Here is a 24913-nt window from a genome sequence, read left to right on the forward strand (position 1 = left end):
CGCTTCTCTTGCATTCCCATTGGGCACTTGGTTGTTAACAGGAACTATGATATCTGGAAAATATTGGGATAGCGGAATTCTTAATGAAGAATTCTAGCAGATCCAGACATTCTGAGTGATAAATAGAGCTGAGGAGAAAAAGCTTTCATTTCCTAGAAAATTCCAGTATGGTTATTCATTTATTTATTCTATAAATAGTCATTGAGCAGAGCACTAGTTTGGGCTTCTAAATAAGACACAGGAACCTTGTTCCCGTAGAACTCAGAGTAGAGGAAACAACAAGAGAAAAGTAAACAAACTAATCAAATAATCACAATTTATCAGGACTGCTATTTATTCACGAAATACTGAGTGCCCATAGAGCAGCAGGCATTTGGCCCAGACACTGGCAATAAAGCATGTCATAAAAGGAGACAGTTTTCTTGACCTCGTAGGATTTTCATTCTAATGTGAATGACAGAAAACAAATGGGCAGGAACAGTGGCCCCCACCCTAAAAAAAATTAGTTATTTCCAAGCCGTGAGAAGTGCTAAGAAGTAAAAATAAACAAGGTTCTTGGATAGAAAATGATGCAGCTGGGGAAGAATTGAAACAGAAAGGGTGGCCTGGGACGCTTTCTCCAAGGAGTTGCTTTCTGTGCAGAGACATGAAGGATGAGAAGAAGGCAGCCATGTGAAGAGAAGAGCTTCCCTAGACACAGGGAAAAAAAAGGAGCCCTGAGATAAAAACACTTGCCCAATTTCTGCAAACAGGAGGCCAGGGTGACTAGAGCATGCTCAACAGGTCAGGGGAAGAGAGGCCTGAAACCATGAATAAGAGAAACTATGTAGGAGTTTGAATTGTATGCTCCGTACTAAGATTTAAACAAAAAGGGTGACATACTCCAGTTTGCCTTGTGAGAAGGCCACTCAGCCTGGAGAAGGAGTTGCAGGAGGAGGCCAGGCCAGGAGATCAGTTAGGGAATCTTTGCATCATCTAAATTACTGCCAATGCTGCCTGGCTGGAGTGGTGATGGCAGAAGTAGAAGTGTATAGACTTAAATTTTGTGTTGGAGGTAGAATTATTAAGAAGGGTACGTCATGACAGGTTAGTGAAAGAACTGATCAATATGCATCCTGGCCCCTTTTGTTCCTTACTTTTATGTTACCTAAAACTGATTGTTTGGAGGAAATTACCTTTTCTTAAGAGTGTTTCTCCTGGCCCTTTTTGCGCTGCTGGTTATTTTATTCTTAACATTCTCTAAGGTTATTCTCTCTGTGGTCCCTCAGGAGCTGGGTGTAAACCAGAGCTCCAGGGAAAACTTGGTTTATTATCTGAGCAGATGTACAGCTATGTAAAATCAGACTCCTACTCCTACATTTAGAAAATCCTTCTAAATGTGTCTTGTATAATTGAAGTTCCTATTACTTTTGGGTTTTCTTGGTCAAGTCTTGAGATTGGCTTGAATCTCATGAACTTTCTTCTTAGACATTTTAAACAGAAACTTCTATTGAATTAATTTGTTTCTCAGAATTATTTTTTATTTCCAGCTTCAATCCTAAAATTAAAAAGCTAGATTATTCTTACCCACTTTTTTAATTACATTGTAAAAAATGTTGCCAAGATCCAAATTCATCTCTCAGAGAGCCTTATATCCCCCAAATTTCTAAAATCTTTAATTGAAGGAAAAGTAACTTCTTGATAAGTTGTACAATTTCTTTTTTATTTGTTTATAGGTTTTCTTCTCATTAAGTTCATCTCAATGTACATTTTTCTCAGATAATTATTTATTTCACCAAAGTTTTCAATTTTATCACTCAAAATAATTTATTTAACTCTGTTATAAGCTTTAATCTTTTAACTGTAATAAATATATTAATACATTTATTAATAAATTTTATAAATTATTTGTTTTCTTTCTATTTCTTCTTTGAATAATTTGTCAGATTTGTGAAAGGTTTTTCTGTTTTATTTGAAGAACATTTTCTTGCTTTCTGCTATCAATTCTACAAAAGATAGATTTCTTTTTTCTCATTATGTTTCTTTTATTTTTTTAAATTTCTATCTTTATTTTCTTTCTCTCCAGCTTTCCTTAATTTCTTCTGTCTTTTTTGCTGAATTTCCATGTATAATATTTTGTTCTCATCTTGCAATTCTTTTCTTTAAAAAGCATTTAGGGCTGTGAGTCTACTACATAAAACAGCATTGGCTCTATCTCATATGTTTCTGTTTGATAATGTTCTCACATTTTTTATTTTCTAGTTTGCTTATCTCAGTTATTATTTATGTGAATATTTCTAAGTATCCAAGTAATTTGGGATGTTTCTTTTCTTTAAAGTTTCAATAGTCATTTCTAGTAATATTTAATTACTGAAATAATGAAATTGTTAAATTTCTACTTTAGAAATGCATTGAAATATTTATGATCCAAATTACGATCAGTGTTTGTAAATGGTACATGATACTTGAGAAGATGCATGTCCTATTCTTAAGTGTAAAGTTATATCAATGCATAGATATTTGTTCAGACATTAAAAAACTCATGCGCTTTATGTCATTATTTATTTTTGCCTTCTTGACTACCAGGGAGTTATAGTAATGCATGAAATTTTAATCCTACTCATGATCCCTTGAATTTCTAACAACCTTTGCTTTTCATAGGCTAATGCTATTATTCTGTGCTTAGTATTTCATGACTCTCTTGGCTTTGTTATGGTTTACCTTGTATCATTATGCAATTAATCTTTCGTCCACTTTATTCTTTAATATAAGTGTACCATTCCTGTTTTTCCTCTCATGCTTTCCAAATATATTTTTATCATTCTTTTATTTTCAACTTTATTATAAATTTTTTATCTCATGTCAGCATCATTTCTTTGAATTTGATTTTTTAATTTCAATTAATTTTAAAATCTTATGTGTCTTTTATATAAAAAGGGTCTGTGCAACTATTTAATAGACCCTTTCATCCTTATTTTAGAACTTATCAGAGGCCTACAGTACCCTCACTATAGACTTCACACCAAAAGAGAGAAAATTCATTGACTTCTGGTGTTCAAGATGGGATAGTAACACAGGAAATAATAGACCTACAGGCCATATTTATAAAGATCAGGTTTGCTGGAAGAGGAGAGATCAAGCATCCACCAGGACTTCTATTATTTACACCTGGTAGCAGGCCACAAGCACAATGCAAAGGAAACTTCTTTCAAAAGAAAAAGACTTCTTCTATTTCTCTAATCTTAAACTTTTCCAACTATACTCCTGTATCTGTCTCCTTTTTGGTTCTAACTTCTTCGTCCAAAACTCCTCACCAGTCATTTAATGACTCTTCAATATTGTGCCATATTCTTGGGAGACACATGGAAATGAAGGTTCAGTTCTTACTCTGAGGGATTTTGTAAAATAACTGAGGAAACAAAAAGCCATGCAAAATGAACAATTAGATACTAAACTACTCAATATTAATTATTAGTGAAAGAGACTGTTTTTAAAAAAGAAAGAATTATTGGCTGTAATAGATAGTGAAAACATGTCACAAAAGGTCGCTTTATAGGCTAGGTAGATAGAATTCAGCTTAGGGGAATGACTGATCTTCATGTTGTGTACACTATCTCTGTGGCTCCCAAATGCTTTTCCTTTGGGACTTCTGGAGACATTTGTTCAGTATATCTGGGTAAGGATCCCAGGAATCTGTATTTTTAGAAGCTCTCCAGTGGTTCGTAGGCATGGTCAAATTTAGAAAATAATACTTTAAATGATCTCATCACACACTTTGAAACTGTTTGTTCTTATGCTTATAAATCTATTAAGCATCCCTGAAGGTCTTCCTTTAAAGCTTCCATTTGTATTCCAAGGTTCCAATAAGGCACAAAAACTATGATATCTCACAGAATAAAAAAGGCATCTGTCCCATACCCTTTGACTTCTTATTCCTGTGACGAATTGTAGTGTCCAACAATACTACGGCCTGTAAGTCACTAGCCATCACTGTAAACTATAAACAAACAACAACCAATCTCAGTTGTTGCAGCTTAAAATATTATGGTGCCATTGGGGAGACAGGGACAGAGCAACCAGGAAGTCAAATAATGAGAATGAATAAGTGAATGAGCTAGATATGTTTACTCTGGAGAAAGAAAGATTCAAAAAGACATGATAGCCCTCTCCAAATATTCAGAATTGGCATATTGAAGAGGAAGTAAACTTGCTCTACGTAAAAAATGGAGCCAGTGCATAAGGTCTATAGACAGACATTTGTTCAGTATGAGGAAAAAATATACAAACACCTGGAAGGATAAAGAGTTCTCATCTCAGGAACTGCCCAAATAATGCAAGTCTGGGATTTGTATTGTGTCCTTTAAAAAATTCTTTCTATGCCAGAGATACTAAGAGACAGTCCCATGCAGACCTATTAAAATGGCCAATCATAGCTCAGCAAGAGAAATTTTTCCTAGAGTCAGTGTTGGAATATTTGGTTGCCTAGCAACCAGTAAATATCTATGATGCAATGGAAAATCATTAGTTTGTTGTCTGAGTTGATCGAATAATTCCTAACACCACACTTGATTCATTTCATTGATGATAAGTATTCCCACGATAGTTTGTTACAAATCAAGATGGTGTTGAGCTGTAGCTTGCACAGTTCTCATCTTTATCAAATGCTAGCCAGCTGCATAACTTAGCCATAATGCACACAATAGAAATAGATGTTTAGTCCATGCAGGAGGTGACAGGATAAGATAATGAGAACAAAATAATTGCGGGGGGGAGAGGGTCTGTAAAACTGTTAAATAAAGTTAAATCTAGCAGAGTTCTTAGAGTGAGACACAAGTTTAGTCTTGAACTCTTCAACTTTGAAATTCTGTGGATTTTTAATAAGTGACTAAAACCAGCGTTTAAGGTATAGAACAAAGTTTAAATACATAACACATTTTAATCATAACTTTCCATTCACAGTCTCCTAGGAAACTGACAAAATATATCTGGGTAGTTTAAAAGTTTTTATCTCATTTATAAAGGGCTGCTTTACATTATAAAAACCAAAGAACTGTTTATTTGTCAAATTTCCACATTAAACATCTGCCAAGATATCTTATTAGTTTTTCTTAAGAATGATGACTTGGTACATAAAATAAACCATGGAACCCTGTCAAATTCTGTCCACATTAAATAGCTGAGATATTCATTTCCCCTCCTTTGCTTGATCTTTCAAACCCAAATCATAATTTAAAAAAGTGATTGATTTTGATTAATTTCTCTTTCTCCCTGAAAGATTTAGAATTGCTTTAGGTAACTTTTTATTAGCCAGTCCAGGACATTTGTACAACAATATAATTAATAGCATTTTAATGAAAATGATGGCATATTAATTGGCAATTTTTGGATGAGTGTTCTTCCTAATTACTTATTAACCTTTAAATCAGATATGCACAAGGGAATGGAGAAAGATTCATGTCTTTGAGTAATCTGAAAGCTTTTTCAAGGTGCTTTATATAAAAAGAATCCAGAGGAACTGTTTTTTTCCCCCCAGAGGAAACTCAAAATTATATCAGGAGCTATAAGTGTGGTGTGATGCTTAACACATTAATACACTATAGAAGTTTTCAGTGCATCTATTCTTGGCACTTCAGTGAATCATCATTAATAGAAGTATGGTTTAATAAGATAGTAAAGATGATACCATCTATTTTTCTTTAACATTTGAATTTGTAGCTAGGTGCAAAAGGTGCTGAAAAGAAAAAAAGACTTATTAGTTGAGATGGTTTACTTGAACACACACACACATGTACACACACACACACACACACACACACACACACACATACACTAGAAAATAAGGAAGGCTAGACCCACAGAAAATTCCTGGATCTTTGGCCTCAAACATCAAGTCTGACTTCATGGAGCTGAAATGCTTTATAGATAAGGTATGGTGAACCTGTCTCACTGCCATTTAAACAGTAGGTCCATTCTAATGTTTGAACATAAACTAGATGAAAAGACAAATAAGTGGTTTTCAGAGACCAAGAGTCCAATTTAATTTTCTCTGAAGGGAAAAGACATCCCACTCCAGGGTCTTCTCTGTGACCCTGCCTTTCTCTGAGTTCTTGTTTTGCCTTTCTGAATGAGAGTTACTATTTGAAGGTGAAAGTTGCTTTACACTCCTTTCGGAGATTCATTTTGTAACTGACCCTTACCTCTAGGCCTTTCCTCCTTTACATTTTTTACTCTCTTTCTATCTCTGCCTTAATTTATTCATCAAGTGTATCTACAGAGACCCGACATGCTCCAGGTTCTATCTTTGGCATAGACGATACAGTAATGAAGACATCATACCTGCCTTCAAATTGCTGATAGGCTGGTTGGAGAAGGGAGTCAGAGATGAGTATTAGGCCACCGCCAAACAATGTGATAAGCACCAGGGAGTGTGTCTGTAGGCCCTAGAGCATGGCAAGTTCTGGGGCATGTGCTCTGGAAGCACACCGAGGGTTAGCAAACCCAGACCGGCAGTTGGGGGAGGTCAGGGAAACTTCTCATCAGACTTGACTGGGAGAATGGAGGTAGTAATGGTAGTAAGAGGGTGATATATGTCATCTCTGAATCTTCCTTTTCTAATTCCATGAGGCCACCCATTTTCTCAGTTACCCTATCTTTGTCCTTTTGCCCAGTTTCCTATGTCTATCTTCTACGTCTCCCTATTGGATCATTATCTGCTTAAAGAGTATGCCCTGTGAGGACCATCCATCAAATCATTATACAACAATAAAAAAATAAGACACTGCTTAAAAGTCCTCTACAGACTGGAGAAGGCTGCAGGTTAAGAAAGCGTGAATATTCATTCTCCTACAGTGCTTTGCCTCCCAGTTCCAAGAGGTCTGTATGCAGTTACAGATGAAGTTATAACTGTGGTGCTCTGCTCACCATTCCAAAGAAAATATAACTGCCAAAAAGCAAGATGAAAAGACAAAATGCTAAACTGTAGAAAGAAGAGCAATAAGTACATACATTCAGAAATAAATTTAAAAATGGATAAACAAAATATTTCTTGAAAGGAGAACAGACAAATTAAAATAACAATAACAGCTGGCAGTCACTGAGCACATACTATACATTGTCAACTGTACCAGCCATTTTCAGTATATGATATGTAATTCATGAAACGATTCTGGAAGGCAGATTCTAAAACAAGTCCTGGAACAGTCTTTGTTACCAAGTATGAGCTTAGTAACTATTTCTTGAATAAATGAGTAAACCGATATTTCTATTTGCTTCGTGCCCATCTCTCTCCCTCATTTCTGGAGTATAAGTTCCTTGAGGGCAGGAACATTACTTTGCCTCTTTCTGTATCCCAAGCACCTAAAATGGGGGCTGACACATGCCGGGCGCTTAGTAAATATGCCTTTTTTAAAAGACGTGGCAATGGAGACTTTAGTATTCTATGCAAAATCACACTTAAACTGGGACAATTTGGGACTTGACCCAAGTCAACCCTGTTCTTCATCCCTCCACATCACACTGAACTGTCTTTTCTTTCTGCACAATCGTTCTCTAATTATCTTAGGTCTGCTCATATTCCAGAGCAGATACTTTTCTGTCTATAATTCACCAGTACAGACTTAGCACATGGCATGTATTGGTGAACACAGTTGATCCTTGAACAACACAAGAGTTAAGAGTGTCAACCCCCCATACAGTCAAAAATCCCTATTTAACTTTGTTTCTCCAAAAACTTAGCTACTAATAGCTTACTATTGGCTGGAAGCCTTACTGATAACTTAAACAGTCAACTAACATACATTTTGTATGTTGTATCACATACTATATTCTTACAATAACACAAGCTAGAGAAAAGAAAATGTTATTGAGGGAATCATAAGGAAGAGAAAATACATTTACAGTATTTATTGAAAAAAAATCCACATATAAGTGGACCTGCTCAGTTCAAACCATGTTGTTCAAGGGCCAACTCTAGTTAGCACGTACGCATTTATAGCAGCAATCATTGGATTTCCTAAAAAATCATTTAGGAAGGAAAAGGGATGGAAAGTTTTATTCTTCCAGCTTGTGCTGAAAACTCACTAGAGAAACACAGAGGTAGAATAAGTTGCTTGTCCCCTGCACTGACAGTGGGGCTTCCACTATTGAGACTATATACTTGAGTCACCTCATTGGAATTTATTTACATTGTTAAAAGGTAAAGACAAACTCACTGATACATTATTGCTCATCCTCATAATTATCTACGGTCATTGTGGTAACCTAGCTTGTGGGGCAGGCTGTAATCTCATAATACAAGAGCGTAGTGAGGTACATAACTTGTAGTGAACCTGGCTCATTTGGGAGAAAGGCAGAAGGAAAGCAGTGGGGTGTTAGAAATTACAGAATTAGGATTGACAATTTTTATGATCATCAGAATAGTCCAAGTGACGCAATTTCACAAAGTGTGATCATTGATAGTTTTGGTAGCTTATCATACTAGATTCCAGATACTTTCATTTATCTAGTTCTAGATTTTTCTGATCCTTTCTGTGATAATCTTTTCTCTATTTTTTTCCTCATTAGCTGAGCAAACTAAAGATTGCTAATATAGACAGTGTTATAGGGAGTTATGCATTCTCATATACTATGGAAGTATAAATTGGTTTGGACTTTTTAGAGGACATTTTGGAAATATAAATTATATCCTTATATGTTCATACTATTCAACTCAGCAACTCCATGTCTAGTATGTATATTAAAGAAATATTTATGTATGTGAACAAAGAGGCATATACAAGGGTGTTCATGTTAGTAGTATTAATAATAGTTAAAAGTAAAAACAATCACAAAACTAATCAATAAGGTAATCCAGAGAGGGAATTAGTTAAATAAACTATGGACCATTCATACTATAAAATACATGTGACATTTAAAAAATAAGGTAGAATTAATCTATCTATCTATCATCTATCTATCTATCATCTATATTAAATACATACACATCTGACTTGGAAAAATCTCCAAAATATATTATTTAGCAGGAAAAAAAGTTAGTTGCAATATTGTATATAATATCTGTATTTAAAATACATTCCAAGAGATATATTTCTATTAGATATATAATGTACCTATTATATATGTATTATTTATTATATTATAACATTACATGTTATAACGTATATTACAATATACATATGATATATTTGTATATAATATATCATAATGTATAATATTACATATATATATACATATGTGTGTGTGTGTGTGTGTGTGTGTATTGCGCTACAAATAGATTGCAGCAGCTAAGCTGTAACAAGAGACCCAACAATCATATGGCTTTTAACCACATGGTATAGACCAATGAAAAAGAAGCTATTTCTCTCTCATATAGAATGTGGTGGGTGTTTCACAGTCATTCAAAGCTGGGGTTCCTTCTGTATCATGCTTCTGCAATTCTTTAAGCCTTAGAGTCTTAGAATCTGTATGGTCAAGGCTGGGTCACTGCTATATCCAAGTTCCAACTAGCCTTAAGGGAAAGGAAAAAACATGGAAGATGATCACTCACTAATCTCAAGAGTCCCCATTTGGAGATAACACACATCACTTCCAATCACCATCTATTAGTGAAAACTTGGCCAAACATCCCCCAAGGAGGGTTGGAAATGCAGCCCTTGGCTAGATGATCACATACCCAACCATATATTATTATGGTGGAAATAAAAGGAAATAAGTTTTGGTGGACAGCTAGAGGTCTCCTCCATCATATAGAGAGCACAAACATAAATAGAAAACAGAAGGAAACATGAAGTTTTGCTCCAAAAGGAAGATGGAACAGCATATCAAGGAAACCTTTGCTTTATCAGTGTCCTTCGAGTTGCTGAATGTGAGTGGGAGAGATTATGACTGCCTCGGATCCGGTAATGAGGTCAATTGTTTAATCTCCTGTCTAATTCTGAGTGCAGCCCATTTGACTTCCCAACTGACTTCTCATAACTTTTGCAATACTGCCTTTCTCTTCATCTTACTCTTCACCTTGAATAGCTTTACTCCACTATCCCTCCATACTAACCGCCATTGAAACACTTCAAAAATTTGGATGCTCAGCACCTACTGGATTGTAATTTTATTAAAAAGGTGGGTAGCCACTGGCCTTTACTCTTGCACTGGAATTTTCTCATTCACTCTGTAACTCACACAAATATATGGAGCATTGATAAAAATATTAGATACTGTAGGAAGTTGGAGTGATGAGACAGAATTTTCATTGACTCTACCATTCCCCTTCAGAAAGGCCAATCTAACTGGCCAAACAAGACATCAGCGTCTGAATAAATGAGTAACAGTGGCAGTTGGTGTACCCAAGTTGGTGGTAAAGCCATTAAAATAAAAACTTCAGAATGGCAAATGATCACTGAGAAAGGAGGTTTAAGTGAAAATTCCTCAAGGAGGTAAGACTGGAATTGGGCCCCCGGGCATATGTGGTATTTGTCTAGACATAAAAACATTAAACATGTATTGAGAGGATGGAGTGAACACTTATTTATCGCCTGCTATATACTGTGTACTTTGCCAGGCATTTTGTATTCATTATTCGAATTATCTTTATAACATATAATTAAGGTAGATACCCTAATATTACAGATAAAGAGAATGAGGCAAAGAGAGCTTATATTAGCGATTCAGGATCCCAGAGCTAGTAAGTGGAAGAGGTAGGATTTGTGCCCACATCTATTTATTTTCTGGATAAATCGAGATCTATCTGATGTCTTTCTACCTCACAGTGTCTCAGGGTATTTCAAGCAGGAGGAAAAGCAGGAGCAATGAATTGGAATGGAGACGAGTTTGGTCTGTTCAGGTGCAGGGAGGAGAGCAGTTTGGGTGGCAGGATGTCATTATATATGCTTTGGGGTTGAGGTCACCCTGGTGTCTAAGTGCTTCGGTACAAGAGGATTGAGTTACTTGTAGGAAGTGCTGTATCATGCTTCACTTGGCACTGAGTTCTCCCCTAGCCCTGGGGGAAAGAAGCTCTACGAGTCAGGCCAGCTCCACTGGCCCAATTTAACAATTTAACCAGTTTAGGAAAGGGTTTATTAGCAGAAAATACCCCCAGACTATATTAGTTCATCAGTAGCAAATGGTGATGAATCCTGCATGGCTCCAGGTTATTTGTGGTCACTAGGAGAGAGCAGGAGGGCTCTTCCTGTCCCAGACCTACTTGGTCTTGAGAACAGTAAGCTCTACCTGCTCCCCTCAGATTTCTTCTGGTTGGACCCTTTGTCAGTTCTTTATGAGGTATTGCAGTGTTTTCTCAAAGATTGTGCCCTTTAAAGCCCCTCCAGATTTTTGCAGCAAATCTTTAGCACATCTTCAGTCTTGGAGATTACTCAGCTGTTTCTCCCTGGTACCGGAGCCATCTTCATTTGCTTCTTCCCCGTGAAGCCCCTCTCATTTGGAAAGCCTAAGCAAATGTTCTCTTCCTAGGCTATTTCCTCTTCTTTGATTCTCTGATCGAAGCCATAGACAATTCCCAAATGCTGCTTAAAGAGCTTTCCTCTAGAAATGCCTCATTCTGACCCGTCAAAAGGGAAGAGAAAAGAATCTCAATCAATTAAAAATAGACAGGAGGAGTTTCTTGTATTCTGGAGAACCTGAATGCCAAAAGGAGTAGTTCATACATTTTTCTGAAGCTAATTTGGTTGCGTGGTGTGATCAAGTGGAGAAAGCTTTGGAGTTCCTTGAGCTAGAAAATGATTGGATAGGATAAAATTGAAGTTTACAGTGTGTAATCTGGTAATAGCACATAGGCTAATTTCAAATTGAAAAAGAGATTGTCTCACTACTATTAGCGAATATTAATATATGCCCAGCACTATGCTGAGCTCTTTAAAAGCATCATTTCACTTACTCCTCACAACCAACTTTATGAGGATGTGCCCATTTTGTAGATGTGGCAACTGAAGCTTAGGGTTTTGTTTTCCCTCAGTCTGATGCTGATGATTTCAGTCCAAATACAACAGGCGCAAATGTGTCACTAGAGTGAAGACAGAGTTGCTCCCAGAGGCTAGTATGCAGTGTGTACTTTATAAGGGTTTGGACTCTGTTGGCTCCAGGAATAGAATAGGAAGGAAGGAAGAGAGAATTCACAGAAAAAGCTGGCCGATTGAGAGCAAAAAGGAAAATGAAGAAGCGAGGATAAAGGACACATAGTGAGTACCTCAGGCATTTGTCAGTGGTTGTGTCATCAATCCCCATGATGACTTTGTAAAGAGATCTTATTTTGCCCTTCTGGTGGTTGTGAAGACATGTTCAGAGATTTGAAACGACTCTACGGCTCCCGAGGCAGAACAGGGATTCAAACCAGGCCCTGCATGACTCCCGAGCTGGTGTCTTTTGCACCTCACTGCAGTGCTTCAAACACGGCTTCGGGCTTAAGCCTAAGGGATTCCTCCCCATACCATTCCAAGAAATAGGGAAATTGTCGGAGATAAAAACATGTGAGCATGTGCGGGGACGATAAGTTTGTTAGGGGTGAGGTGGCAGGAGTGCATTCTGATACAAATTTCTTGATATCTGGTGACTGGGTTGGCGATGCCAATTTGGGTGGCAGAAGTTATGAGGCCGATGCCGGCCCCTCAAGGAAAAACAGGTAAAGTCAAAAGAAGGTGGAGGGCGAGCGGTGCCCACACATAGGGGCCAGGAGAAACCACAGCCTAGGCACCAGCAAAAGAGATGTAAGAAGGACAGCACCAGAGGGGAAAATAAGAGGGAGCCATGATCAGAGACACTCGGCATGGAGGAGAAGAAGTCCTGAACCCAAGCGTGTCTCAGCCAATTGTACGTCAGTTTGCTCTGACCTGCTCAGGCTGCTCTATGATATTGTGAATCATGTCAAATTTATTAAGAATATATTACATTACATTAAATTCTGTAACCACGAAGGGCAGTGAAGTATTTACTCTCTCAGGCACCACTGCTTTGGGTGGCAAAATGCCCTGTTTTCACAGCAGTTCTCTCTAACTAGTTATTGTTTCCCAATAAAGTATTTACTGAACATTTGCCTTATATAAACAAATAGAAAAATAATAACAACATATACTCCCTCTGAACATTACAGGAAAATGTAGGCTTTCATTTAATGAGGTTTGGAAACAACATAGTAATTTTGATGTCTTGTCAAGCTCGTTAAATTGTGATTCTACCGGAATTTTACACTGAGTCTGAACCAGCACATCCCAGGACATAAATTAGGCATAATTGGATGTGCACCAGTTCTTCCAGGTCACTGGGATATAATTTAATACTATAATTAAATAAATGATACTGTTGTGGCCTGAAAGTTTTCTCTCAAAAGTTCTAGCCCCCTCTTTGGAAGTAAGTGAGAAGATTGAGTCTACTGTTTGATTTATACGTATTTTACGAACCTAACCCTACATGTAAAGTATAGCTCCAATCCAAATCTATTGGTTTATATTTTCAATTGAGGGCATAGGAATTTGCATTTTTAAAAAGCTCTCTGATTAATTCTGTTGGAAAGTCATGTTAAGAAAACACTGTTCATGTTATTCAGGGAGGAGAGCTTTGTCACATATTTTATGCACTTAAACTTTGTCAAGATTGACCTAGTCGGGCTAAGTAGGGAGGTGTTTATTGGATCATAGCCTATACCAACTATGAGTTAAAAATTAAGGTTGAAATTTATGTACCTTTCTACATAGGTCAAAAATATATATATATAAATTTAAAAAACAGATTTCTTTTTACTTTTTAATTTAATGATATTTACTACTGTCCTTTGGTGTGTTATCCAAATTGTCTAATATACCCTGACTTTGCCAGGAGTATAATGATCTGGAAAGTGAAAGAATTTATAGTGTATCAAAATATAAAAGACCTAGTTTTGCATCCCAGATTTATCATTGATAAGCTAGCTGACCTTAAGCAAGTTATTTGCAAAGTAGCAATAATCCAATATCTAGTCTGCTTAGCTCATAGAATTTTCATAAACATCAAATGATGTGATAAAAGTGATAGTGCTTTGCAAACTATTAAATGTTTTAAAATAAATGCATTACTATTTAAAATTAAAATAATAAGCTCTATGTTGTTACTTCCAGGACATTCCCTGAGGGGAGGGATTCTAGCTCTGCTTAGAGCTCTATTTGACTTTTCTGCCTTATATTTTATGTATGTTTTCTACATAGACTTCATTGGAAATCTGCTGCTTTAAAAAAAAAAAAAATTTTTGAAAGTCACTCTTCTGTGCCCTCTTGGGCTTTGTGCCCAAATTCTTTCTCCTTTAATTGCCAGCCACCCTTAAGCAAGTAACCGCTCATTATCGCCTTCATAGAAATTTTTAAAAGGTAAAATTTCAATTCGCTTCCTTCTTCGACTTATCAGAAGTTCTGGTTAAATTCTTCAGTTGAGTTTAAAACTAATGGTTAAAGCGTGTTTTTATATGAATTACTATTATTCTCAAATTTTCTTTCTACTATACTTATGCATAATTAAGAAATTACTATAAAAGGAGAATTGCTTTTTTACTAATTACAATCTACTACTTGGAAATAAAAGTGAAATCTTAGCCTTACACATCTATCAGGCAAAATAAGCAAATCAGGAAACTGATCAGTCCCTAATGCTCAACTAATGCTAGGTTAATATAATTTTAGTTTAATGGCTTAAAAGCCTAAATTACTTCAAAATCTCAAATCATGTATTTTCAGGCTTTCTATATTTTTTGTCAGAGTCTTATGGTAGATTTCTCCTGAAGAATTCAAGACAGAAAGTTACCCAAGCAATCATTAACATTTTTAAGAGGAACTGAACTGGAGAAGAAGTGGAAGAAGTGATAGGAAATGGGAAGGAATAGAACAAATGCATTCTCATTCTCTCTCTCTCTCTCTCTCTCTCTCTCTCTCTCCTCTCTCTCTCTCTCTCTCTCTCTCTCTCTCACACACACACACACACACACACACAGACACGCTGACATTGCTAGTGCCCTGGTTGAGCAGCTTCTCCCTCTCGTCTGCACATATTCCCTTTGTCTACGACACAGAGGAAGGTGGAGAAATAGAGAAATTTTTTACAACCACTTCTCAGCCCTTGTTCGCAGCATTGCAATCTGATTTTTCTTCCTAAAAATCTACCAAAACCGCCCTTGATGACATCACCAGTAACTACTTAAGTGCCATATGAAATGATCATTTTTGCAATTCTTAATTTTACTTGACTGCTCAACAGTATTTGACAATATTGGACACTCTCACTTTTTCACCAGGTAATAGAACCACTTTCACCAAGCCTTACCTTCTCTTTTCTTTCCTTTCCTTCAAGACCCACATTTGTGGAGCTTTTAATTACCATCTGAGATCAAACTAATGATCTCTTCTTGCCGACACTGTAATTTAAATGATACATATTATATTACATTGCAATAATTTGTTGACACTATTAGGGGGCTGGCCTTTGGCCATAAGCGTGAATGCGTAGGACACAAAATGGGAATCTTACCCCTTGTTGATCTTCATTTAACTTGCTCCCTCTGAGCAAGGAACAAAGCAGCAACTGCTTCTGGAGAAACCTGAAGGGATTCTCAACCCCGGAAAGAAAGAGGAAAAAAATAGGTGTCTTACTTATTGACTCATTTTCTACGTGGAAAAAAAAAAACCATGCCTAGATTGTAGAGAGCCTTTGGACATTGGTCTCCTGGGCTCAATAGAGCCTGATGTTGGTTGCCAGGCAACAAGAACAAGGGTCAAGGACTAAAAGTTCTTATCTAGTTGGAATCAAATTTAGATGGTTCTCAAGATTTCTGGAATTTGTAGAAGGCTCAATCTTGGTTAGATCACTCAGTGTTCATGAGATCCTTTAGCATGCCTAGCCCTGTAGGCTCTTGATTATTGTTGTCAACAGAACATGTTATTCATTATTGTTCTGTGCAGATTCCTGTTATCTCCCTAGTTAAACTGAAAATGCTTTTGAGGGGTAGAAAGGATGGCTAAATCTTACGGGTCTTACCTCTACAATATCTATAATATTGTCTTCAATAAAACCTTATTGATTGATTGATTATTTGACCTGCCATCCTAGTTGGTTGTCAGAGATCCTCCTTTTATTTTTCTTAGTGGACACAAGTTTAGTGACACTTGAAACGGGAAACTTTGACTTTCAACTTTTAACTCCCATTGATTTTTCCATTGTGTATGCCAAAGCTTTAAATTGATTCCAGTTGCTTAAAAGAGATGTATATTTTTCTTCTACACATTTTAAGGAAAAAAGACTTGAACATATTCTTCCCTAGACTAAACCAAAACCAGATAGTTTTTCCAGAACTGTATGAATGAACAACAAAGTGGTTACTTTGGAAGCTGACATGGCATTATATTGGATTTCAGAGAAGCAAGTAATCCCATATTTCACATGACTCCAGGTGAAAGAAAAAATATTTAGTCAGCAACAGGAAAGGGAAAAATAAATCCAAAAGCCCTCCTTGTGCAGATTTGTGATATAAAAACTGAACAATTTAATGTAAAAGCAATATGGCAAATTATATTACCCAGAGAATCAAATCGCTTTTTAGACAAAAGAATATTCATGACATTTCTGCTATTTAAAGATAAAATAGTTCTCTTTCTTGATCATTGAATCATAAAATCTTGGATCTGGAAAGACTTTAGAGGATTAAGTTAAATTTTCTACCCAATGCCAAGACAGTGACTCCTTTAGGGCAAGGATCATATCTTCTGCTTCCTCTTCAAAATGTCCAGAGTGCCGTCAAGAGCTGTGCACTCAGTTCCCTTAAATAACTGTCAATGATGTGGATGCTGCTCATTCGGGGCAAAAAGAAAATCTCATCTTCACTTTCTAGAATTGTCTTTCTCTTTGATGACAACACATTTTGAGCCATAGAGCTATTATTATAATAGGGATTACATCTTTGGGATTTTCCCTGTGTCAGTCATTAAAATGTCATGCAAAAAGCTACACTGGTGCTTTTGTTGCCTGACAAGCATTGGCCAGCTGCCATAATGCCTGCAGGCCCTAGTTTATAGAGAACCTGCACATGACCTGCACATTCAAATATTGTTTTGAAGGCCTTACCTTTATATCACCACAGTACAGTCACTGACAATGATTCCAGATCAATACCCCTCTCAGAGTTGTCTAAGAGGTCCTACCAGCTGTCACTTAAGGATAATTAACACATCTCTCTCAATTATGCATGCTGGTGGAAGAATTTCAAACATGTGGCTGGATAACAAATTCATCCCCTCCATTAGAGAAAGGTCATTCTTCTGACCATCTGGATATTTACTTTTCTTTAGAAATGAACTTCATGGAATTTTCTGTTGGGAGGGTAAAATGATGAGGACAAAGGGAATATCCTAGTAAAAATAATTTTCTCCCATTCAACACTGGCCATGCCCACACACCAACAATCTTAAAAATGTTACATTCAACCCTTATTTTATTTATTCCACTATCAAATACATCATGCTTAGTCTGCATGATGTTATGACAAGAGCTATCTTAGAGGACCCTGACATGTTGTTATTGATCCCTACAGCAGAATATCTCTTTCAGCTCCTATGTGTTTATAAAAGGTACCAGCAACCACTCTGAGTGAAGTTGGAAAAGAAAAGACACTGGGAAATGTGCAGGGATGAGTAAGTCCTGACTCTCAAAGAGGACGCAGGCTAGCAGGAGGGAATGCAAAGTGATTGCAATACAGTGATCATGATCTTTAACTGCCAACAAGGTACCAGAAGAAAGCCCTGTGAGAGAGACATGTCTGAGTGGCACTACAAAGGCATAGTGGAAGAAAGGGCATCTGAGATGGGTTGTCAAGATGGGGGAAGAAGGTATTCTAGGCAGAAAGAGCTGCATGAGCATGGATACAGAGACAGGAAAGTATAGGATGTTTGCAATTCAAGAGTAATGCAGTTGGATTGTAGTGTAGAGGATATGGGGGCATGTAGGGAGATGAAATAACAATGATACATTAATACAGCATTGAGGGAGAGCTTGGATACCAAAGTGAAGAATTTGCATTTAATTTGGTAACTCAAGACAATGAAAGACTTTGGGCAGGTTGATGAAAACTTAGGAAAATGACCTTGTGATTGTTAGAAGTTGAATTGCATCCCCCCAAAATTCATATGTTGAATTTCAAACCCTCAATATCTCAGAATGTGGCCCTATTTTGAGATAAGGACCTCACAGAGCTGATCAAGTTAAAGCAAGTTTCTTCAGATGGGTCCTAATCCGTGTGACTGGTGTTTTTATTAAGAGTTAATTTGGACACAAAATATACATAGAGAGAAGACAATGCAAAGAGACACGGGGGAGAACATGGCCATCTCCAGACCAAGGAAAGAAGCTTGGAATAGATTCTCCCCTGGAGCCTTCAGAGGGAGTGTGGCCCTAGCAATACTTTGATTTTGGACTTCTAGCTTCCAGAACTGTGAGACAATAAATTTCTGTTGTTTAAGCCTCCCCATCTGTGGTGCGTTGTTAAGGCAGCCCTAGCACATTAATACAGCAACAGTGTGTGAGATGGAAAGAGCGGATGGAATCTGGGTTCTAGGAATGAAATAATGCATGCTGCAGATGGTGGCAATGGGAAATCAAAGGGAGAGAGAGATGAAAAATGTCATGGAGAAAGACGCTTCATGATCGAGCCCCTGGCTGAAATGTCAAGGTATAATAAGGTACAACAAATAATTAGTTCCTTATGCTTTGTTCAGGGTTCAGATTGAGCATGAAAAGGACTGAGTTCTCGTTAGTTAGAGCTCTAATTCCAAACAGTTCTGTGATAGCACACAAGTGCCATTTCTCTCTCTGGCCCAGTGTCTTTATCGTAAAGGAAGGGATTGCACAAGGTCATCTTATAGAGTCCATAACCAAGAATTTTGATTTTACAATGGTAGTTCCTTGAAGAAGTTTTATGTCAGATATAATAAATACACGTTTGTATGTATGTTTGTGAGTAAGCTTTATTTTATAATCCACCTGTTTCTAAAAGGAATTTGAGAGAACTTTCAAAATTCAGCATCATAGTTTTTAAAAAGGACAACAAAGTGGGAAATTGATCCAAAGGAAACAAGAAACATATCACGGGTCACCTGAGATGAACTCATTATTAGATTTGAACTTTAGCTCTGAGTTTCCTGGCAGTTAAGGTAAAAAGAAAAACATGTGCTCATTGTCTGATAAAAATCAGGGTAATATGATTAGTTCTTGAGAAAAACATCTAGATATGCTGAGTGTTCAGATAAGATTACACTTAAGAATATGCTGATTCAAGATACCTTAAGAGCCATGCAAAAAATCCATACTCTTTAATCCAATAATTCCACTTAAACTGAGGAAGTAAAAATGGGAAGGCAGCTGTGTGTATAAAAATGCTTGTCACAGAGTTATTTATGAAAGTGCAAAACCGTAAAGAACCAAAATGGGAGAAATAGGTAACTTAATTGTGGTGCATCCATTCAGGGGAGTACAATGCAGGCCTGGGGAACAGAACTCCCAGGCGCTGACGGGAACAAGCTGATGATAGGCTCAGTGAAAATAATCAGGAGATAAAATTATTTATTCACCAAGATTATAACTATATAAAAATGTGGAAAACATCAAAAGGAGCCCTCAAACATAGTAATAATTATGATAGGGTGGTGCTCCTAAGAGTGATCTCCCCACATCTTTCCTGTTAACATTGTTTATAATCAAATTTGAAAGAGCAAGCCAACTCACATACTTAAGTTTTACTTTCTAGCTATGCTTTGTGGGATTACATTTTTTTTTTTTTAACTAAAAAAGAAAAACGATTTCAAAAATGCAGAAATAGCAAGCTGAAATTGTATTACTTGGAAAAAAACCGGCCTAGTGTTGGGTTGGGTCTACCAGTCCCCTGCCCATAGCCCCTTGGTTAAATCTCTTTCTAACCAATGCCTCCACACCTTGGTTAAATCTCTTCTAGTGAACTTCCCAGCACCTATATGCCTCTTTATGCATAACCTACCCCATAGTTCATTACAGATAATTCTTTTGTATGCCATTCTCAATCTTGTTATTTCTTTGAAGGAAAAAAGTTTTTACCCCGGTATTAATTAGGATGAAACTAATTATGACCAAGAACTAACTCCTAGTGTTGAGTTGAAACACTGAAATGTTTTTAATTTTTAAATTCCCATGGCATGTGAGAGCAATCTAGAAATGAGCCAGACTAGGCAATAACTTGAAAACATTGGTTCATAGAAGAAAAAAAAATTGGTTCATAGAAGGAAAAAAAATAGGTGCACATGTCACAGGCTGGTCTAGCCTTTGGCAAAGTGCTTGCAAACATGAAAATCAGTCAATGTATTACACCACATTAATAGAATGCAGGGGGGAAAACGCATCATTTCAAGTGGTGCAGGAAAAGCGTTTGGTAAAATACAACCACCTCTCATGATAAAAAGAAGTTTCTCTTCTATTTGCAGCACTTCTCCCACTTCACCTCTCTTTGCTAGGTTTTTCCTCAGTTTCACATTTTTCATGACATCAACCATTTTCTTTCTACTATTTTCTTTTGCCTGAGCAAAGTGATTAACAAATTACTTCACACAAAAGTTTTAATGATTTCAGGGTTGTTTTCATTGTAAGAGCCTGAACCAGAAAGAATAAGAAATATCTCCAAGAAATGAGTCTATAATGATGTGGTTCAGAGACCAGGTGACCCTAGGAATGCTGCTGCTTCTCACTGGTCTCACCGACTCACAGACCGCCCTAACAGCAGCCCCTGAGATTAGAACTGAAATGTCAGTAGCCCACGACTTACATACATTTATTATCATTTAGTCCTTATTGGTTTTTAAAAACTTAAAATTTCTTCTTTAACACTGAAAACTTTTCTCTGAGCCCCTATACCACTAATTATGTTTTTATTACCCACTGATTGAGAACAAACCTTACAAAAGGTATTGCGAATTCAGTTAACTATTGTATGTTTGAATCTGCATTTTATTCCTGACAACAGCATTTTATAACTTTGGAAAATTGTACTACATGTATTTGCAGGACACTATGTATTCAGTCTCTAAGCAGCGTTCGGTGGCGCACACATCCATGTTCCCCTGGCAGTAACTCTCTTCCACTGGAATGGCAATGCTCTACAGAGGGAAACACTGATAATTTCTGAGTACAATAAGTTCCAGAAAACCCTTAGAAGGAATTGCATGTATAAGTGCCCAAAGTAACTAAATGTCCCAGTACCTCAGGGCCATGAGCTTAACACAAAGGATCCCATTGGTACAGCCTAAGTTCTAAAGGACCAGTGGCTCCTAGTATTCTAACATTTGCCGGGCTAAAGGTTGGTCCAATGTATTCACTTTAAATCCTAAAAATAGAAACTGAGCTGCCAATTTGGTTATTCTGCGGCAAATTTTCAGTGGTCTTCTCTGCTTTCTTTCTTTGCCACTCATCTAGCTGCACTCAGCCCCCTCACCACACATTACTAGGCCCAGTCCCTTCACACGGGGTAGAGCAGTAGAAATTCATGTTCTAATCAGCCAATGTTCTCTTGGTGGAAGGCTCATCAAATTAAAAAAAAAAAAAAAAAAAAAAAAAAAAAAAATCGAGCACTTGTTTTCTCCATAAAAAGAAATGCTGGGGGAAATGAGATTTGAGGAGTACTTTATATTGTAAGGTGTAAATTGGGTTGGCAGGAGTTTGACCTGGACTTTTCTGTACTCTGTCATAAAGACCTTTCATTCTCCTCTTGCTGTTCTTTGAGGAGCATCTGCAGCCTGTTGCTTAAACAGCTTTTGATGGATGGCTTTATCTCCAGGGTGCAGCTCTAAGAGGTGATAGCAGACACTGCTTGATCCGTTTCTAGCTGTTTGAATTTTAAGCCCGAGGTGGGGGCTGTGGGGATAGCCACAGATCTTCTTTCTAAGAGGAGAGCAGGAAAGATCTGGGAGCTGGAGTGCTGGAGATACAGTAGCCCCCCACATCTGGGCCTCTCATATTTAAGCTCTGCATGCAATTCCAGCCTCTGGCCTGCTCCCTTATCACAAGGGCAGTGCTAAATGGAGATCTGTATGAGATCAGCAATATTTAGTGATTGGGAGTCTGACATAATGCATTTTCTCATAATTTATTAAAGTTGCTAATACATTTTAAAAAATATGTGAAGAACATAGAAACCTCTGGGTAATATCGTCCAATGCATTAACCCTCCATTGATTTTGCATCTCAATCAGAGTAAAAGCCCAAGTCCTTCTGATGACCCGGAAGATTCTCCACACTTTGGTCACCTCGCTCTCTTCACCTCGCCCATGATAGTTACTACTTTAACCCTTGCTCACTCTGCTCCGGCTACATTGTCCTGGTTGCTATTCTTGAATAATTTCAGTACACTCCTGCCTCAGGACCATTGCGCTTCCCGAATTCTCTTACGAGGCTTACTCCGCTGCCTCTTTCAGGTTTCAACTGCCATCTTCTCATTGAGACCTTCTTTGGTCACCCTAACAAAAATTGCAAAGTTCCCCACCCACACACTTCCTATACCCCTTATATATTTTCTCCCTCACACTTATCACCATCTTACTCACTATTTATTTTATTTATTGATCGTGTTTAGTGTCTGTCTTCTCCCATTAAAATGTAAGCTCCTCGAGGGAAGGGATTTTTGCCTGTTTGGTTCATTATTCTATCTCCACAGAGGAGGTGCTCATTAAATATGCATTGGGTGAATAAATTACTGAAAATGGTAGTGAATTCTGTCCAAAGACATGATTATTGGGAGCATCTTGTCATGATAGCTTTCCTCTACTGAGATAGTCAGCAGTTTGGACACTAAGACCAACTCTAGGTCTGAGGGCTTCCAAATGGAAGGCAGGAGGCCAGATGACAGGATGCAAGGAATTTTGCCCTTGGCTTTCAAGAGAGCTAAGTTAGAATCCAGACTTTACCACCTACTAACTCTGTGACCACTGACAGCTATTTAGCATAGGTGAGTTACTTCTCTCAATTTGCTCAATAAATAAAAGAAAGATAATAATAAAAAATTCCAGGGTTGTGAGAATCGGGGTCAATGTATGTAAAATGTCTGGCATATAGCAAGACTTCATAAAAATAAAAACTATTTTCATGTATAAATCATTTATATTAATTTGTAGTTGTTTGCAATATTGGTAAAAGTAGGAATTCACATACTTGGCATTTTCATTTTAGGAAACACATTGAGACCATTTAAAAATTCTTTGCAATACTATTTTTTGTCCTTATAGCAAAAAAAGCCTGCTACGTATACTTTTATTAGATTCCAGCATGTATTTGTACTATTTAGGGATCTTTAAATAGGAAGAAATAGCCTCCAAAGCGGTGAAAATCATCTTCGAGTTATATTTGTTCACCCCCTCTATCTCACCTCACAAGGTTTACAAGGGTCTTGCCTTGCAAAGCCTGTGTCTTTCAAAGATTCATTTGTTAAGCAAACATTTACGGCATATATGTCCCCTACCAGGCACTGTGTTCTACATTATTGGCTATTTGGAGGTAAATGAGAGATCTTCTGCTCAGGAGCAGCTCACAGTAAAGCCCTGACTGAGATCGAGTCCAGACAGCCCTAATGATAAGAGCAGGCATTCGACGTTATGCATTGCCCAAGAGGTGCAGATTGCTAGAGAAATACAGGGAAGGCAAAAATGCTTTCTCATTGGTGGGTGGGGAGAGGTTAGAGAATGTTTCATGTGGAGGAAAGCCTGTTAAACTGGACCTTGGAAGGGAATGAGAATTTGGACAGTTTAAATTGGGAAGAAGGCAGAGGAGTGGAAACAGCTTGAACTAAGTCATAGAGGAGGCAGGAAGGCATCAGGCCTCGGGTTTCCCAGCACCGACTGGACTTGGATCAAGGTTGCATGAGAACGGTGCTGAGACTAGAAAGGAAGGAAGCTCACCTTCTGACAACACCGGAGGCCTTGCTCACAGATAAGGACATCTGTACACGATTCAGGAAGGAATAACTGTTCCGTAAGGTTTGGAGAGGGAGAATGATGTACCCAGGACTATAACTGAGGAGGTTTGTTCATAGCTGTCATTATCTTTCACATGCCCAGGCCTTCCAACTTACATGTGATCTCCAGACCACACCTCTCTCTTCAGCTTGAGGTTCCTACATCCAATTGCCTACTTGACACACCTACTTTGATATGTTATAAGCATCTTAAACTCAATACGTTCAAAATACAACTGCTATTTCCCTAAACCTGTTTGAACCATGCCTTCTGCATCTCAACTGATTTCAGTTCCACCTTTCCAGTGGCTCAGGCCCAAAACCCTACTGTCCCCCTTGACTAGTCTTCCACACTCCTTATCCAGTGTGTCAGAAATCCTGTTGAGTCTACCTTCAAACTATCACCAAAACCTACCACTCCTGACCACCTCCACTGCCACTAGCCTGGTCAACGCCATTGTAGTTCCTCCCTTGGATGACTGCCATTGCATAACTTGTCTCTCCATGCCTACTCTGGCCCCCACAATCTATTCCTAACATAGCAACTAGAGCAACCCTTCTAAAATATCAGTAAGATCATGTCACTCCTCTGCTCAAAATCCCCATTTCCTTCAAAGTACGGAAATCCTTACAATGGCCTATAAGGCCCTCTATAATTAAGCATCTGTTACTTCTCTGACATCCCTTTCAACTCTACCCTGGCTCAGGGTGCCCAAGTGCACTGGCTTCCTGGTACACCTCCAGGTTTACTGGCCTTAAACTTGCCAGGCATACTTCCTCCTTAGGGCATCTGCACTGGTTGTTCTCTCCTTAAATGTGCTTCTTCTGGATATAGGGCATGCCCAGCTCTCCACCTGCTTCAAGGCTTTGCTCCAATATTACCTTCTCAGTAAAGTGGACCCTGCCTACCAAATTTAAAAGGGCAACCCAACCCTACAGACACCCCATTCTACCTGTCTC

The 24913-nt window shown here is 37.7% G+C and overlaps 1 protein-coding gene across 4 annotated transcripts in view; it reads left to right on the top strand.

Annotated features, from left to right (window-relative positions):
- Positions 1-24913, top strand: part of MBNL2 (muscleblind like splicing regulator 2) — a 150987-nt gene that overhangs the window by 60222 nt on the left and 65852 nt on the right. The window lies entirely within an intron of this gene.

The sequence above is a fragment of the Pteropus alecto genome, unplaced genomic scaffold (genome assembly GCF_000325575.1).
Source record: "Pteropus alecto unplaced genomic scaffold, ASM32557v1 scaffold72, whole genome shotgun sequence".
Lineage (NCBI taxonomy): Eukaryota > Metazoa > Chordata > Mammalia > Chiroptera > Pteropodidae > Pteropus > Pteropus alecto.